The following is a 19,666-nucleotide window of genomic DNA, read 5'->3' as shown; positions in this document are numbered from 1 at the left end:
TTATCTCAAGTCTCTGCCTTGTCCTGGAGATTCCCTCACCCAGCACCTCCTCATGTCAGCTACAGATTTCCATTCATTTTCCTGACCATTTAACCATCTCTCATGTCCTTCCTCACACCTGATCCTGAACTCCTCCATTCTCCTCCTCACCACCCCCTCTCTACAAATTTCCTCCCTCCTTTCTCTTATTACTATTTCATCTCCCCTTCTAATTGAGATTCAAGATTCCTTGCCTGTGCCTTCCTTCTTGTTTAGCTTCTTTGGTTCTGTGAAGTGTAGCATGGTACCTTTATTTTATGAATAATTTTCCACTTGTAAATGAGTACATACCATGCATGTCCTTTTGGGTCTGGGTTACCTCACTCTGGACGATATTCTCAAATGCAATCCACTTGTATGCAAAATTCATGATTTCTTTGTGTTTAGTAGTTGAATAGTATTCCATTGTGTAGTTATACCACATTTTCTTTATCCATTTTTTAGTTGAAGGACATCTAGGTTCTTTCCAGTTTCTGTTTCGTTTTGCTCTGTTTTTCTTTGTTTTGTTTTGTTTTGTTTTTAATAGAAGGCTGCAGAGAAGGCTGGGCAATTTAGAACACGTTCTTTATTTTTAATTTAGATATTTTATTTGATATTCAGATTTATGTGCAAAGGAATTTGATTGTATTTTTTCTTTCCAAGTTTTCCACAATCCAACACTCCTTTCCTACCCAGCCCACTTTGCTCATGTCCTATTTTTAACCCATCAATACCAATTTGTGTTGCATAAATACCCTAGGATGTATGTTCCCCCCCTACCTACCGACCCACACTGGATCATTTCCCACTTATGACCGTTCATACTCTCAGATAAAAACCTTTCTCTTCCCAAAGTAAAAAAGAAAACTCATTAGTTCTATGTCTAGGGATATGGTCTTGGGTCCAACTCTTTTAATAAGGCTGGAATTTGGTCAGGCTTTTGCTTGCAGTAATCTTGTTTATGCTGGTGCAAGTCATGTGAATACATATATGTAGTAGCCCTGCTTTTTCAGAAGGCACTGGTTGTAGTCATCCATTACCTCTGGTTGCTATATTCTTACTGTCTTCTAACTCACTCCATTATGATCCCTGAATTTAGGAAGGAGGGACTGTAGTCTATATGTTCCATAGAATTATTATTTAGTCAGATTTTGACAAGTATTTCAAGAGCTCAGTTTCCCCAGATTAAAAAAAAAACTTATCCAATCCTAAAGATTTTCAAATGTTAAAGACAGGGAACTGTCTTTGCACAATTAGTGATTCTATTTTCTTAGTATTAGCATTTCTTCCTGCTTCATCTGCTATTTTTTGATATCCTGCTTATAGACCTTTCCAATTATACTGTGTCAGTCAACAATGATACTGACAAATTTTCTTTTGATATTTTTATTGGTTATTTTATGCATTTACATTTCAATTGTTGTCCCTGTTGCTGATCTCCCCATTTGCTTCTATTAGGGTGCTCCTCCTCCCACCCATCTACTTCTACCTCACTGTTCTAGCATCACACTGCATTGGGGCTTCAAGCCTCCACAGGACCAAGGGTCTCCCCTCCCATTGATGCTATAGCCGGAGCCATGGGTCCCTCCATGTCTACTCCTTGGTTGGTGGTTTAGTCCCTGGGAGCTCTGGGGGTTCAGTAGCTGATATTGTTGTTCTACCATATTTATTTATTTATTTATTTATTTATTTATTTATTTATTTATTTATTTATTTACTATGTAGTATGCGTGTGTATGTGTGTGTATGTGTGTATGTTTGTGTGTGTGTGTGTGTGTGTGTGTGTTTATGTGGATATTAGAAAGAATTGTTTAACTAAGACTCAGAGATGCAATCCAGGTTTTCATGAATCATAGAAAGTTGCATTACAAGCTGGGTCAAATATTTGTTTCATTAACACATTGAGAGAAAATCCTAGCAAAGTTCAACCTGCTAGGAGGCCATGCTGGCCAGTTTGCTTCAGTACTGTTTTCTTTGGCAGTAGACATTCAATACCTATTTTGGTCTGACTGCAGAATGATATGTAAAATAGCATGGCTTTTCCCTTGTATTTTAAATTGAATAAGTAATATTTTTTAATATAAGACCTCTAGGTGCCATATTGATCATATATCCTTCTTTATTTTCATGTGAAACTATCCATAAGACTTTCAGATGGATGTTAAACAAAAACACGAATTATCTTAATCTTGTTGCTACTTTCAAAGCTTAAGAAGAAAATAAAAAAAAAGATGATAAAATTACTCAAACGTATTTCTAGCATAAATATCTGGAGCTATAATAATTTTGGTCTACTAAACTGCAGTTCTCCTTTAAAAACATCACAACTACGAAATAAATTTCTAGGACATAAACAGCTCACCTTAAGTATTCTAAAGAAGCTTGCTTTCAAAAGTGTGACTCTTGACCCAAATCAGAATCTCAGCTACTTACAAACTAATATAAATATATCTGTATATCCTACAATGTACTTCACAAAGGCTGAAATATACCATTCATCCTACATGAAAAAGCTTGATAAATTTCGCTCCATTGTTAAAGTCTTTCCAAGATGTTGCATTATTCTATATCAAGAAGAAGTAAACAAAAGAACCTGAATGTTCACTTCTTTCCTCATCTTGTTTTAAAGAGGATGCCCCAAATAAATATCTCAATGCAGGTTGAATCAAAGGCAATTTAGTTCGAAAGAGTTTCATGAATGATAGACAAGTTATAACTATGATTACCATAATCAATATTCTAACATCATCTGCAATTTTTAAAATCTCCTTTAAATATCCTGATGATAAAAAAATAAAAAATATCAATAAACCAATGTCTGTTTTATTTCACTAAAAAAAGCAAATTATCATGGTGATCCAACCAATTTCATGACTCACAATTTTTAAACTATTAGATTACTAGATTGAAATATAAAATAGCACAAAACTATAGAAACTAAAACCAACAAAGGAATAAATTATTGTTAGAATTCTTTCAACATTCATTTTCATTTAGTCTACTTTCCTTTAAATTTAGTCTATCAGAGCAAAAACCTTTTTTTATTAAGTTATCCAGTAACCATGGCTCCAGCTGCATATGTAGCAGAGGATGGCCTTGTTGGGCACCAAAGGAAGAAGAAGCCCTTGGTCCTGTCAAGGTTGGACCCCCAGTGTAAGGGAATGTCTGTCTAGGGAGAACAAGAAGGGGGAGTGGATGGGGAAGGGGACAGTCTTATAGAAGAAGGGGAGGGGGAAGGAATAGGGGGCTTATAGATATTAAACTGGAAAAGGGAATAACATTTGAAATGTAAATCAAAAAGTATCCAATAAAAAAAGAAATTGAGGTATATAGCAGTAGGGTATCAAGAACTAGGGGTAGCCACTGGAAATTTCCAGATGGCAGGAAATCAAGAGAGTCCCAGGACCCAATGGTGATAAAATTAGCTGAAATACCCAGCAATGGGGAGAGAGAACCTGTGGAGGTCATATCCAGAAGCTAGGCATGGCCAGCAGTTGAAGGATGGGACCATCCATCCATCTCAAGAATATTAACCCAGAATTGTTCCTGTGTAAAGAAAATGCAGGGGCAAAGTGTGGAGCACGGACTGAAGGATAGGCCTCCCCAGAGACTGCACCACCTAGGGATCCATCCCATCTGCAGACACAAATCCAGATGCTATTGCTGATGCTGTGAAGTGTTTGCTGACAGGAGCCTGGTGTTCTTCCAAATGTCCTGAGATGGCCCACAAGTTGAGATATCCTAGTTATTTCTTCACCTTCCATATGATCTCCAGTGTGATATGAAATCGTCAGTTGTTTGAAGTACGTGATGGGATCTGAACTTATATCCTCTTAGCAGTGTGTGCTGATAATGTATAAACTTTGTCTCCACTCCCATCAGTGAAAAAGTTACTGGAGAGGCAGTAACTACATGTCCTCCCATTCCCAATTTATGTGAAAGCCCTGCATAAAATAATTAGCAGTCATGATCAGTGATTTTGAAAACTAAAAATGTAAATAAATAAATGCAAAAAAAGTTATCTGGTCACAATTTTCCTGATATTATCACTTTTAAAGACAATATATTTCTCACTTACTTATCTTTCAGAGTTACATTTTATTATTTAAATGTCCATAGAAATCATAAAACTTTGGGTTTTTGGTGAGTACATTGCTGCTGTGTCAGTTTTGATATGCTCAGCCCCTTGAAAGAAATATGACAGACCAGTTTAAAAGTAATAGTCTGCTGGATGCATGTGTTGATTTGAAAGTTGTATATAGTAAAATGTTCAGGTTTGTCAAAGAACAACTTAGTAGTTGCTCAAGCACTTACTGAGATACAAGTATATCAAGAACAACCTCTGATATCTTTATGGTAATGGCTAGTACATCTAATATGGTTTAAACATTGCCATTCCAAAACCCACATTAAAATTCACATTAAATTTTAATTGCAATGGTACATCCATTGAGAGAACATGTTGGCTTGCTTTTTGTGGGATAACCATTTTTACTGTTAATCGTACTGATCCTTGAGCATGGAAGATGTTTCCATCTGTTGATATGTTCTTCAATGACTTGAAATTTTTATTATATAAATCCTTCACTAGCTTGGTTAGAAGTATCCCAATACACTTGTTATATTTTATATTATTTTAGTCTATCATGAAAAGTGATTGTGGGGATTTTAATATGGTTGGCCCAAGGAATGGCACTATTAGGGAGTATGGCCTAGATGGAGTAGGTGTGCACTTGCTGGAGGAAGTCTGTCACTGTGGGAGAGGGCAATAAGACCTTCCTCCTAGCTGCCTGGATGCCAATCTTCTGGCAACCTTCAGATCAAGATGTACAAGTCTCAGTTCATTCTCCAGCACCATGTCTGCCTGGATGCTGCCTTACTTTCTACTATGTTAATAATGTATTGAACACCAGGAACTGTAAGCCAGCACCAAATAAATGTTGTGCCTTATAAGAGTTGCCTTGGTCATGGTGTCTCTTCACAGCCAGAAAAACCCTAAGACAGTAATGTTTCCATGATTTCCTTCTTAGTCAATTTGTCATTTAAATATATGTAAGCTACTTATTTTTGAGAGTTAATTTTATACCCAGCTACTCTGATGAAAGTGTTTATCAGCTGTAGAAGTTTTTGGTGGAAGGTTTAGTGCCACTTATGTATACTATCATATCATCTGGGAATAAAGATACTTTGACTTCTTTTCAATTTGTATCCCCTTGGTTGCTTTAGTTTTCTTATTGCTTTATCTAGGAGCTGAAGTACTATATTTCATAGGTATGGAGTGGACAACTTTGTCTTTTTCTTGATTTTAGTGGAATTGCTATGAGTTTCTCTATTATAAATTTGATATTGAATATAAGGTTGCTATAAATTGTTATTATGTTAAGGTATGGCCCTTGTTATCCCTATTCTCTCCAGGAATTTTATCAGGAAAGTGTGCTTGATTTTGTAAAAGATCTTTTTGGCATTTAATGTTAGTCTAATAGTGTTTTACTTTCAGTTCCTTTATATGGTGGATTATATTGACAGATTTTCATATGACGAACTATTCCTGTTTTTCTGGGATGAAGTTTACTTAATAATGGTACATGATCTTGTTGATATGTTTTTGGTTTTGGGTTTGCATGTATTTTATGGAAAATGTTTGCATCTATGACCAAAAGAAAAATTGGAATATAATTTTCTTTATTTCTTGTATCTTTATGTAGTTAATGTATCAGGGTACGTGTGGCCTGATGTAAACCAATTAGAACCCTCTCTCCTTCTATTTGGTGGAATAATTTGAGGATTACTAACATTAACTCTTCTTTGAATGATTGGTAGAATGTTCTATTAAAAATGATCTGACCTTGAGAAATTTGGGGTTGGGAGAATTTTAGTGAGTGCCTCTATTTCACTAGTGGTTTTAGGTCTGTTTAAAATGTGTATCTGATCTTGATTTAACTTCGGGAAGTGGTATTTATCAAGAAAAATTATCCATTTATTTTAGATTTTCTAATTAGGTGGAAAATAGATTTTTTTTAAAAAGTATATCCTTAATGATCCTCTGGATTTCTTTGGTGTCCTTTTTTTATGCTCCCCGTTTTATCTATAATATTGTTTATTTGAATAATTTCTCCTCTAAAATCACCAATAAAAAGATTAGAAAGAAAAAAAATGAAAAGAAAGTATTTCCAAAAAAGGGTGCTGTTCAAATTGGCCAGCTGCTTGTAGAAGAAATCAAGTAGATCTATACTAATCACCCAGCACAAACTCAACTCCAAATAGAACAAAGACCTCAGCATAAAACAAGATATAATAGACCTGGGTAAAAGACAGTAGGGACTAGCCTTGCAATCATATAACAGGAGGAAACTTTCTGAACAGGACACCAATAGTATAGGCACTAAGGCCAACAATTAATAAATGAGACCTCATAAAACTGAAAAGCTTCTGCATGGCAGAAAATATCATGATTTTGAAAAAGTAGTCTACAGAAAGAGAAAAAAAGTTTTACAACAACACAGCCAATAGAGAGCTAATATACAAAATATAAAAGAATGCAAAACAAACACACTAGATAGCAAGAAAATACATAAGCTAATTAAAATGGGGTACAGATCTGAACAGAGAATTCTCAATGGAGGAAACTAAATTAGTTGAGAAACATTTACAAAAAAATGTTCAACACCCTTAGCCGTCAGGGAAACACAAATCAAAACCACACTGAGATTTCATCTTACAGCTGTCAGAATGCCTAAGTTCAGTAAAACAAGAATGCTTACACGACCAAGAGCCAGAGACTAGATAGTCTAGGAAACTAGAGAAAATCTAAATAGCATTGGTGTAAAAGATATAGACAGAAAATTATCCCTACTCTGCTGAATTCATAGGCCCCTGCCTTGTTCTGCCATCACCAGACAAGGGTCGTCTAGCAGTAGATGGGATCAGGTGTAGAGACTCACAGCCAGGTATCAAATAAAGAGAGAGTTCTTGGAAAACTCAACTCTAAATGAAATGCCTTCATCAAATGTCACCCCTCATTGCTCAGGAAACCCCGCTGAAGGGGAAACAGAAAGAAACAAAAGCATGAGAAAAGTGCACATGAATTCACAGAGACTGAGGCAGCATGCACAGTTCCCATATGCGCCTGCACCAGGTCTTCTGTATGTATTATGACTTCCAGTTTAGTGTTTTAACAGAATCCTTGAGTGTGCAAACAACTGAGTCTCTGACTCTTATGCATTTTCTTGGGCTCTTTATCTTCTATTGGTTTGTCTTGTCCAACGTCAATGCAATAGTTTTTGTTTTATCTTATGTTTATTTTGTTCTACTTTATTACTATCTCTTTGAAGCCTGTTCTTTTTTTTTAATGAGTGACAGAAAGGAATGGATCAGGAATCTCTAGAAAATGGGGAGTAATTTGGAGAAGTAGAGGGGGATGAGGCTGTAAGCCCAATAAAAGAGTCTACAGTCAATAAAAGGGAAAAGAGGTCATAAGATGATCTTGCAGAGAACCCGAGTTCACTTCCCAGAACCTGTGTCAGATGGCTTATAACTGCTTCTTACTCAACCTCCAGAGTATCCGGGACACTTTAGTGGATTCTGTATGTTGGAAGAACCTGATATTAAAGTTACAGTCCACCATGCCCAGATTAACCCTCCAAGCTTGGCACAAAATGGAGGACCTTTCTCAGCAGGGCTTTCTCTTTGCTGCCTGATCTTACTCAGAGAATGCTCCTAAGCACAGGTGCCTGACTTTACCTAGAGGATTACCCTGAACAAAGCTTCTAGCACGTAAGTCCCACTTAACCCTTCCCACTTTATGAAAATTAGGTACTGTGTTATGATTAGTCACCACTTACTACCTGTAATCCAAAACGATCCTCTGAGGAAATCAGGTAACATATGGCCAGATTACAGGTTCAACTACCTCTTTGCTGCTAAGAACGTGCCAAGGAAGATCTTGGGATTCTTCTTCAAGTAAATGAAGCATTCTCACTCTTACCAATAACATATGTTCACCCTGGAAATACTTACTCACTCCACAAGAACTATATATTCCTTGTTCACTGGAAATAAAGTTGAGCTGTCTTGCTGAAGCTGATCCTGGAAGTCAATCTGTTGCTCTCATTCCTTACAAACCCTCTTTATCCCTCAGGCCCCCAATCCCCCACCACTGCTCCTTTGTCCTTTTGGGCCTGTGACCAAAAATCGCCCCTGGGAAGAAGGGAGGGTCACACAGGTACTCATATGCACATTTATATATAATTTAGAATTTAAGAGAAATTAAAAAACACTTTAATTGTATCGGGAACATAAGTATACACTGACATTTCTTGGTTAAAATCTTTGAGATGGGTGGGTGGCCCCATCCTTCAACTGGAAGTCATGAAAGGAATAAAAAAGTGTATACTTACAAGTATAAAATTATTAATTGCAGATTTTGAGACAGTAAGAACCCTACCTTAAAGGTAGGACTATGGACATCATAAAAGTGTAAGTTTTGTTTCTTCTCTCCTTCATTTCTGAAAATTTGCCTTGTGATGATCTACAAAACATCCTTTATTAGATGCTAGCTTCTTGACTAGTACCATTCCATTGCAAGTACCCTTGATTCTGCAGCCTCAAAACTGTGAGCCAATATGTATCTGGACATTATAAATGACCTTCTTATCAGGTATTCTGTTATAGCAGCATACAATAACCTAGGATGCTTGCTTATTTCTCTTCTCTGCATAACATGATAACTTTCTTTAATAATTTAAAAGCTTACCATACAACATCTCTTTTTTTTCTTTTCTTTTCTTTTTTTCGGACCTGGGGACCGAACCCAGGGCCTTGCGCTTGCTAGACAAGCGCTCTACCACTGAGCTAAATCCCCAACCCCAACATCTCTTTTTTTTTAATGAAATTATATTATATGTCATTATGTTGATTGAACTGCCTTGAGCATTTCTGTTGGGATTGTTCTGGTTATAAACTTAAATCTGCATATTTCTGCAATGAAATGTTTTTTGCTTTTCATTATAGAAAACATGTTAAATAAATGACTATAAGCTTCCATGTTGCAATGCATATTGTATTTGGCAATTGTGTCTTTTTAAATTTACAGATGTTTCATCAATCCATTACTAGCCAGTAAATGTACGCAATTTGTAAATATACAGCAACCATATATTGTAAAATAATAGAAATCTGGGAGAGAAATTTCATAAAAATGTATTATTTAAACTTAGCAGTAAAGTATCTTCAAATGGATCTGTGGTAACGATGATTTATAATACAATGTAAGTCTGTAGGATTAGTTGTAAAGCCCAGATTTGGAGAATTATGCTGGCACATTAAATTTATTCATTTTCACAGCCTGCCGACATTTTAATGTCTGAGTATCAATAAGAACAAATTACCTAAAAACTTTTAATAGGGTATAATAAATTAAGACTAGATGGTAATGCAGAAGCACATACAACAGGACAAAATTATGAATCTCACATAATGATCCAACAACACTTAAAGTGTAGAAGCAACACTGGGACTCTGGGATATACGACCGCAGCGCGTCCTAATTGTTTCTCCTGTGTCAAAGAGAAATTGCACATCAATCTTAACATATTTGAAACTGTTCATTGCATACAAATGGTTATGTTCTGCAGTCTCTCCAAGGGGAACTTCACCTTCTTTATGAAAGCAACCAGGGTAGAAGAGATTATCTCATGACTTTTTTTCTTATTAGAGTTCTTAACTTAAAAACCACAGAAATCGCCTATGCCAATACTCGTGGTGAGAAACAGAAGAGGTGGGAAAAAAGCAAAATGGTAAGATTTTAAATAGGCAGGATACTAGCTAATCATCACAGCAGACAAACCTTCCTGACTGACCAGGAATCCTCATTAGAACAGACAAGGCTATTTTTACTACTCACCTTGAGTTCCAAAGCCTCATGACATAATACCATGAGGTATTATGCTTAGTGGGGGCCTTGTGTTTAGCACCATTGACATAATGAAAGAAGGTTTAGTTAGAACAACTCGAACAAGCTTTTATCATGGTTATTTGATTTAGTGTCTCATTAAGACTTTTCAGGGACCCAATAGACTCACAGTAAGAACTGTCAAGGGAAGAATTGCTAATGTTCTTCAAAAGTATTCAGCCTATTTAATTCTATTTACATGACCTTCAGGGCTTTGCTAACCAACATGTTAGTATATATTTAAAAACTCCTCAGTTTTGATCTTTAAAATATTCTGAATGTTCTGACATATATATATATATATATATATATATATATATATATATATATGTCTAAGGCAATAGATTTTTCTAAATACCTTGATGTGGTTATAATCTTGTTTGCACATATGTTGAAACCTATGTTTATCTCATAAAAATGCAATAATTATGGTTCAATAAAATGAAAACAGAATCAACCTCTTCAATTAATACTGCAAAGTCCAATTTGAATTAAATAAGAAACATTTTATTTCTTATGTTTTTGTTGTATGAATTTTAATTTGATTTATGAACATAGACCAATTACATTTCAATGTATAGCCAACAAAAAATTAATTAGAGGATAACTGGGGATGTCATTTACCCTATCATTTTATTACTCTGTCCTCCAAAATATGAGCTAAGCAAATGTTTTCTTCTGTAAAAAAATCCACATTAGATGTTTTGAGGTATATAAGCCATATGACTTTAAGGGTAACTACTGATTCACTCATTTCTTTGTAGCTATCAAGTAGCTGTAGACCATATGTCAATAAATAAATATTGTGAAATCCCATTAAAACTTTATTAACAAAAAATAGGTTGCTAGGGGTATTTATAATTTCCCCTTTTATTACTATGACATTCATAGGATAATTTATATATCACCAAGAAACTATATGTTGCACTTAAAATTAATTCCATTGCAAGTGCCCTGAGTGGTGCCTCGGGTGATATATTTACTCATATAATTAGCTAGCTCAATATTCTTGATGAAATCCTAAATTCCCACCAGCATACAAATGTATTATTTAAACTTCCCTGAAATGCTCCTCAAAACTAGTTTATGTAGAATGAAACACCAAACTAAGGAGACAGAATTAAAAGTGAGTGCTACAAATTCATAAAAATAAAAGTCATGTACTGAAAAATAGACATTGATAATGCAACTAGAAAACCTAAATGGAAAAATGACACTGTATAGAGGTATGTTTATGTTATCTATGTTCCGTCATTTCTTTCATTACTCATGTTTTTGAATATTTCCTCTATTAATTTTAATTGAGTGACATTAATATGAGTTACCAGCCAATACAATTATCTCAATTATCTCTTTCTGATTAATAATGGTTTTCCATTTTATTTACTATGGTGTTTGCAAACAATTCATGTTTCTTGCTTCTACAAAAATTCAGTTATATAGTAGGAGGATTTACCATTATTATAACTAGATACTTGCTCTTCAACTTGATGAATAGCTCACCATGAACATGTTCAACTGTGAATAAGTATCTTCTACTATAATATGTCAAATTTATCATTTTTCAAAATTTATACCTATATTAGAACATTTTCTTCCTCTTTGTATATTTTGTTCAAACTACACTTTCTTTGAGCTGTTTTTCACATTACTGATCATACTACTTTCCCATGAAATGTTTTCCCAAGTAAGCCTGAAATTTTCAGACATGTGATGCAAGAATATTAGGAATGATTAAGAGCTATGAGGAAAGCAAAGAAACAAACATGTTTTCTTTTCACAAGTTCAAGTACTATTTTAGAGTGTCTAAATATTGCACTGAACCTTACTTAACATTGATATACTGAGGCTGTGAGTTCTTTAGAGAAAAACAGCTTCTTGATCTGTGCTCCTGGTAGCAAGCAATGTATGCTTTGTCCACAGTAGACTCAATTAATGTTTCTGTTCAATTAGGGCATTCACAGTTTGTTTCAGGGCTGACAAAATGGCTCAGTGGTGAAAATAATTTACCAGCAAGCCTCAATATTTGAGTTAGATTGCTAGGACCATGCGATAGAAAAAGAGAAGCAATCACCGAAAGTTCTCTTATGAACTCCACATGCATGCTGTGTGATGAGACTTCTTGTGGACCCTCAAATAAGTAAATGGAGAATAATTCTGAAATATGTTTTAATGGGTTAGATGAGGGACACATTATATTGCTAAACTGCCAGGCTATATGGCAATATCATGGACACGGAAGTGGTTAGAACACTTTGATTTGAGATACTTGGGTTTGGGATATGGAATAAGGGTTATTATAGCAGGAAAAAACAAAGGATGCTTTGCTTAAATGATATAGTGCCATAAAACATAATTCTCTAATGCATTTAAGCATTCTAAAAATATTGGGAATTAAAGGTTTATAAACGTTTTTCATGTACTGATGCATATTGTTGATGAAGAATATAAGTTTTCCATTCTAATGCAAAAATATGCATAGCTTGAATGCAAGCATATCTCAAATACTGTAAAGTAATAATATCATTAAGTTTATAAAAAGGCTAATTTAGAGATAAGTCAATTTTGTGTGTATATTTTTTCATATCTTTGTATGGGGTGATTGCTTTGTCATTAAAATGCAAAATATGTGTTTGATAGTTATATTTAGCTGATAGTAGGAATACACATGAAAGAAATGCACACAAGCAAACAGAAGTAAGTTTGAGACATGGGGGCTGGGAAGCTGGTGTTTGTTAGTATTCACAGAAGAAAGGAAAATTAATAGTAAATTCAGAAAAAAAGGATTTAAAAGGACTATAAGCTGTGTAAGAAGAAACGACTAGAATGTGCTCTTTGCAAAGGATCGTTGTTTTGTTAAAATTATACACATGATTAAATACAATTTCTGTTTCTTACTACTTCTATGTTGATGTGAACAGTTTGCAGTTTTATCAGTTTGAGATGTGTAATTAATATGTTTCACATTTTTCTCTTACTCTTGATAATTTCATAAGCTAAGAAGGGGAATCCCTTAAGGACAGCTGGGCTTTCCTGAATTTTTAGCAGTTACGGACTACTATGGTTATCATGGTTTATTTCAATGGTTGTTCTTGCTTCTTTATAACAATGTATAACAATTTGTCATCTTAAAGATGTCATGTTGGACAACATAACTTTAAAAACAAGCACCTGACATTATCCAATTATTTTAATACACTTATTTATGAGAAACATATGATTTAAAGCCTATCACTGAATTTCTGCACTGTGCCAAATTTCCAATAAATCTGTTATTTACTACTTATGAAAAGATGCATGAGAGCCAAGAAGCTGTAGTAGATTTTCTAAGCAGCAACATACCTAACAATATTTACATAAGAATGAGGGTTTGTGTCTAGTAACATTGTAACTTGCAATGCCATGTTTGGATGATACCCCTGGGAGGCCTGCTCTTTTCTAAAAGGAACCTGAGCTGTAGTGAATCTAGGAGGACAGGATATGTATGAAGGGGTAGAGCTGGGTGAGTAGCAGGAATGGAGTGAGGGGAAACTGTGAGGTCAAGATGCATTATTGTATGAGAGAAGAATTAAAAAATGAAGTGCCTAACTTTGTAACTATATGAAGACACTGAATTCCCATGCAACCACCAGGTAATAATACTGAAACAGTCATTTTGTAATGTATCCCCATCTTATTATACATTGCTGGGAATCTAAGCCAAGTGACTAAAAACAAATACCCTTAGCAATACATTGTCTTGCTGCTTTCCTTGTATTAGTATATGTCCTCTAGCTAGAGAAAAGAGGATAGGTTTTGTGACCACAAAATGAAATCATATAAAATTTTATTACTGCTGGGGAAAAATAAAGGGCAAGCTATGTATGAATTATTCCTAGCACCAGGGTCCCAATGAAGGGCAACAGATGGCAGAAATATTTACTCAAGTGATTTTTTCATCAAAGTTTCTATCAGCAGCAAGGCTGTTAAGAAGGCTTCAAACTCACCAGCCAGCTGGTAAAATCACCCCTGTAAAAACTGACTGTATACAAAGCATTCTTATATCCAATTTAGTCTTTTACACCATATGCCTTAAAAAAGTGTTTCAATCAATCTGTATTAATAGAATACCAATTAGCTCATATAGAGTCTTGTAAGTGAGCATATGTCTAATTAAATATTAAAGCCCATTCTAGATGGAAATCACATACTCTGCAGCAAATACAGTCAGTGACCTATGCAACTCAATCAACAGACTTCAGGTCTGCACAAGTCAATGCCTTTTCAATAGCAGCCTCTGCTATAATAGGGCTTCATGGTCTGCAAGTGGAGGCAGTAAAGTAAGACTGAAAACTCTAAGTCATCCCATTAAGAACAAGAAAGCATTGTCTAACGTTTGAACACCAGTTTCTTCTGTTTTGTGTGTGTGTGTGTGTGTGTGTGTGTGTGTGTGTGTGTGTGCTTTGAATCTAAAGTCCTCAAAATTGGGTTCTTTACAAAACGCTTTCTTCAATCTCTGATAGCCAAGGTAAGGTGAAAGGATGAGCAGCTCAACGGGTCCTTAACACTGATGCAGCCTTCCCTCTGCCTTTTCCAAGTCTGTGACACAAGCATACCTGTTATTTCATCCTTATGTTGCTCTCTATTAGATAAAGCAGAGTATAATCCTATTCTATAACTATTTGGTTAGTGTTAGGATGATAGAAGTATTGAAATATGCTACATTGAATTTATTTTGGTATAAGTATTTTTCTATTATAATGATGCAAATTTATTATCTAACAAATTATACACTTGTAACTCAATTTATCTACCCCAATATACATAAATACACTTCATGCCAATGTACTTGAAATTATCAATCAGCAAACATGATAGCATTGCAGAATATAACTGGAAAATAGTTAACATTAAAAATTGTATTTTACCTTTAAAAGAAGTTATCAACCCAAATGAATATAATATATTGATACTTTATTTTCTGTGTGGATTTAATTATTTATAATTATTATTGATTTAATTGTTGATTTAAACTGTAAAATTTTATATAAACAATCCCATTGTATTTTACTTCTTAATGGTGAACTAAAATGACGTATTTTAAGATTCAGTTTCACACACATTCATGGCAATATTCTTTAGAAAGTGGTGCTAATTTTATTAGGGTTCACTAAAAAGCATTATGCCACCATACTAAATGGGCTGCTTTTCCATTCAAAGGAAGAATATTCAGTACTTGCAAATATTTATCCTAATGGTGATTTTTATTCTTCTGACTGGCAACTGTAAGAATTCAGTATCATTTAACAACTTATATTTCTAAAGTTATTTCTTCCCAGTATAGCTGAAAGCAGGCTACATCTTAACATTGGAGCTTTTCTAATTTATATATCCTGGATATTAACCAAGGTAATTGATAATACACTAATTCATATTTGCCACCATTTGAGTTAGCATTATTTTCACAACTTCATGGTATTCAACTTTTATTCTGAAAATTCACAGTAGCATTTCTTCTTGTAACTTAGAAAACTGAAAACACAAAAGTGTCAGTCATCTCAGTCAGATATGTCTGTATGAGTAGGAATTTTCCCTAATCCAAGTGCTATAGTTTAATAATGTTTTTTATTGGTTATTTTCATTATTTACATTTCAAATATTATCATCCTTCCCAGTTTTCCCTCCACAAGCCTCCTATCCACTCCTCACTCTCCCTGCCTCTATGAGGGTGCTCCCCCACCTGCATACCCTCTCCTACCTCAGTGCCCTAGCCATTCCCCTACTCTGGGCCATCAAGCCTCCACAGGACCAAGGGTATACCCTCCCATTGATGCCAGACAAGCCCATCCTCTGCTATATATCAAGATGAAGCCATGGGTACCCTCTCTGTACTCTTTGGTAGGTGGTTTAGTCCCTAGGAGCTTTGCGGGGTCCGGTTGGTGGATATTGTTGTTCTTCCTATGGGGTTGCAAACTCCTTCAGCTCCTACGGTCCTTTCCCTAATTTCTCCACAATGGTAAGTTATCCTATGCTCCAGATGTTTGAGAAGAATAATTCATTAATTTTTATCAACTTTTATAAATGTAAGCTAATAACACATTATTGATAACAAGTCATAAGGAGACTTATAATGAATGCAGTATTCTTTGTGAGAAATGTCAGTGTTCCCTCAATCTTAGGGTTAGTCTCTAGTTAAAATAAGTGTGAACATAGCCAAGGACAGAACTAAAACATTACCATAATATTCAGTATAACAAGAATATTCGATGAGTCTTAATAAACACCTTTCAACTAAAAGGCTTACTCAGAATGAAAATTATGAAGACATCTTAATGTGTGTGCACTCATGCACATTTAAGCAGATTTTAGATTTAATAAAGAAAAACAGGCTTAATTTTATAGGGTTTGCAATATCAGTAATATCTCCTTATCTAGAAAACATTTTCCTTGGTATATAAAAATCACTTTCTTAGTTATTTATAGGTTCATAAATAGATTAAAATATTTACTGCTTCTCAAATTGAATAGCAAACATTTTGATAAGTATTCACCAATTGCAATTAATAAGTTATACTGTTAGGAAATGGGGACTTTTCCATATTCTACAGGCCTATAACACTGTGTGAGACTTGCATGACTGCATTAGTAATATTGTGAGAAATATTAAAATCTTTGGTTATTTGATTGGCAATTTGTAATAAAATGGAGAAAATTCAGCATTATATTTAAACATAAAATAAAAAATAACGTGTGAAAGGATTTTGACGACATTGAACACGGGGCAAAGGTCTATGAATACAGAGCGAATGGGAACAATTACATGACTGAGTGCTAAATTTGCCCACCTTCCTGTCTAGGCAGACTTCTATCAGAAAAGATGAGGAAATGTTCAAAACACCAGGCAAATTTCATTTCAGAAGATGGAACTCAAAATCCCAGGGGGTGATGGCCATGGTTAGATATTATAAGGCAGATTAATAGAAAAGAGAGTAAAACATAGAGGAAGAACTTTCAAGATATGAAGGAAGCTATTTTTTAATGTTCAGGTAGGTCATAAATAGCTTGTATATGTGAGAAAACTATGAGAGACTAGGGAAATAAATACATTTGGAATTGGACCTTTTACTTTACTACAAGCCACTATGGATTAAATAAAACAAAACAAAACACCACAACCACCACCACCACCACCAACATAAAAAAAAAACAAAACAAGAAAACAAAAACACAGCCATTTAAGAGGCATCAGAGTAAACAGAAGGACTTTTCCTCAATAGTGCCACAAAATTAGCTGGCTAATTGCAAATAATTATGTATGAAAGAAAATCTATAAACATAAAGCTGTTTCACACTATGTTATCTGGGTCTCAGAAAATAGCTTAAGAAAGTTTACTTGAATGACAAATTATTTAGCATATACCAATTAAATTTCCCAACACCTAACAAAATTTAAAAGTTACAAGATACTTAAAGGTACAGAAAAATAGCAGTCATAGTAAGAATAAAATAAATGAACTGAAATTAACCAAAATATGTGCAGCAGGTTGAGTTCATAACAGAAAGTAAGAATTACTATATCTATATTTTGCATCATTATGATGGGATAGGAAAAATGGATTAAACTTAGGATAGGTATAAAACCACCCAAATTTCACAACTAAAAAATGTCAATAGTAGTATATGCCATTAAAAATATACACCAAAAGGGTGTAATCAACGATTAAACACCAAAATGTCATTAAAATTCACAATAAAATTATATAAAATTATGGATGGGGGAAGCACCACAAAGAAAATGGATAGAATAGTAATGAATAATATCACCACTTTAAACGGGATAATATATAATCATTTGGTGATTCCTTGACTAAAAATAAAGACTGACTCTGACAGATAGAGACACCCACAGCCAAACAGTGGATAGAGCTTGGGGACTTTTATGGAAGAATTGTAGGAAAGATTGTCAATCTTGAAGGGGATAGGAATTCTACAGAAGACCAACAGAGTCAACAAACCTGGACCCTTGGGGCTCTCAGAATCTGAACCACCAAAGAAAGAACATACACAGCCTGGATCTAGGCTTTCCTTGCATAAGTAACAGATGTGCAGCACAGTCTTCAGGTGGGTCCAAATAACTGGAACGGGCTGGGGTAGGGCTAGTTTAAAAGCTGTTGCCTTTCTGTGTGATATATTCTACTAGCTGGGCTGCCTTGTCTGGCCTCAGTGGGAGAGGCTAAACCTAGACCCACAGATTTGAAGTGCCAGGGTGAGTGGAGGTGGACACCCAGAGGGGTCCCACCTACCCTGAGGAGAAAGGAAGGGGAAAAGGACTATAGGAGGGGGTGACCTGGAGTGGGGCAGTGAGCAGGATATAAGTAAAATAAATAAATAAATAAATAAATAAATAAATAAATAAATACTGAAACCTTTGAATTTGATGAAAATTATGATAGTATTGGTATAAAACAATCAATAGACAAATGAGAAGACAAAAGTATCCTCAGCTCATAAATTAATTGCTTGATCAAGAATTCCCTTAGATTTATTAATTATTTTATTTATTTACACCCCCTACAGAGTTGCTCTTCCCCCCTCCCACTCTCCTTTAAATGTGAGAGGGTGGCCCCCACCTTCTTACTCTGGGGCATCAATTCTTTACAGGATAAGGTCTATCCTTTCCCACTGAGGCCAGACAAGGTAGCCCGCTGCTACTCCTTTTTCATGCTAACTCATTCTCACTGTGAACACACTAAGGAACCAAACATTTAAAAAGTGCCAAGTCCATACTGTGGACAAAGAGTCTACTACCCATTGGGGTAGAAGGTATATATATATACATATATATACATATATATATATATATGCCTTTCAGGCAGAAATCACATTGTTTCCTTAATTCAACATTCCCTTTGATGCTATTCAGAATGTATCTTCTATAAGATAATAGAATATGATAAATTAATGAATTTTCTTTAATGTATGTTAACAGTAATGTGTATATAAACTTGATTCATAATATATAACTATAGTTGTAAAGTCTAGTATCATATTGAACCTAGAATTTTTAAATGTTTAAATTTGTAAATTAACTACCATTTTCTTTTCTTTCTTCTATCTTACTCATTATTTTTGGTTATTAAATGTTGGCCACATTTCAAGCCCATTTGAATGAAAATGGCATCATGAATAATGAAAGACAAAGAAACAAAATATTAAAGACTTCACATAATAAACCATATATCTTAGAACAGATCTACATGATAAATCAACTAAATTATAAACTCCACAATTCAATTTATTTTTATCTTCATATTAAAACACACAAGTTGAAATTAAATGATTCCCTGGTTATAATCCATATGTTGCATTTCCATTAACATAAACCAGAAAAAGTCAATGCGTACTAACAATTAACTCGACATTGTTTTGGCCTCTAGTCTGTCTCAGAAGGCATTTTGTCAATAGGATGTATAAAAATATTGCTATATCACCACAAATTGTCTTGAGGGAAAGAAGACTTGTAATTTTATCATGATGGATATTTGAAGCAACTAAATTACTACTAAGTATACCCACAGCTTTTCCTTCTGGACTGGTTCCAACATAAGGCAAACACACACACACACACACACACACACACACACACACACACACAGAGAGAGAGAGAGAGAGAGAGAGAGAGAGAGAAGCCCTAAACCCACCCTATGCCCTTTTTTTTTC

At 34.7% G+C, this 19,666-nt stretch overlaps 1 protein-coding gene across 11 annotated transcripts in view; it reads right to left on the bottom strand.

Moving 5' to 3' along the window:
* Nucleotides 1-19,666, bottom strand: part of Dmd (dystrophin) — a 2,367,748-nt gene that overhangs the window by 1,174,671 nt on the left and 1,173,411 nt on the right. The gene's annotated exons all lie outside the window — the stretch shown is intronic.

This window comes from Rattus norvegicus, chromosome X (genome assembly GCF_036323735.1).
Source record: "Rattus norvegicus strain BN/NHsdMcwi chromosome X, GRCr8, whole genome shotgun sequence".
Taxonomy (NCBI): Eukaryota; Metazoa; Chordata; class Mammalia; order Rodentia; family Muridae; genus Rattus; species Rattus norvegicus.
The sequence above is the reverse complement of the archived record's forward strand: the minus strand, read 5'-3'. Positions and strand labels throughout refer to the sequence as shown.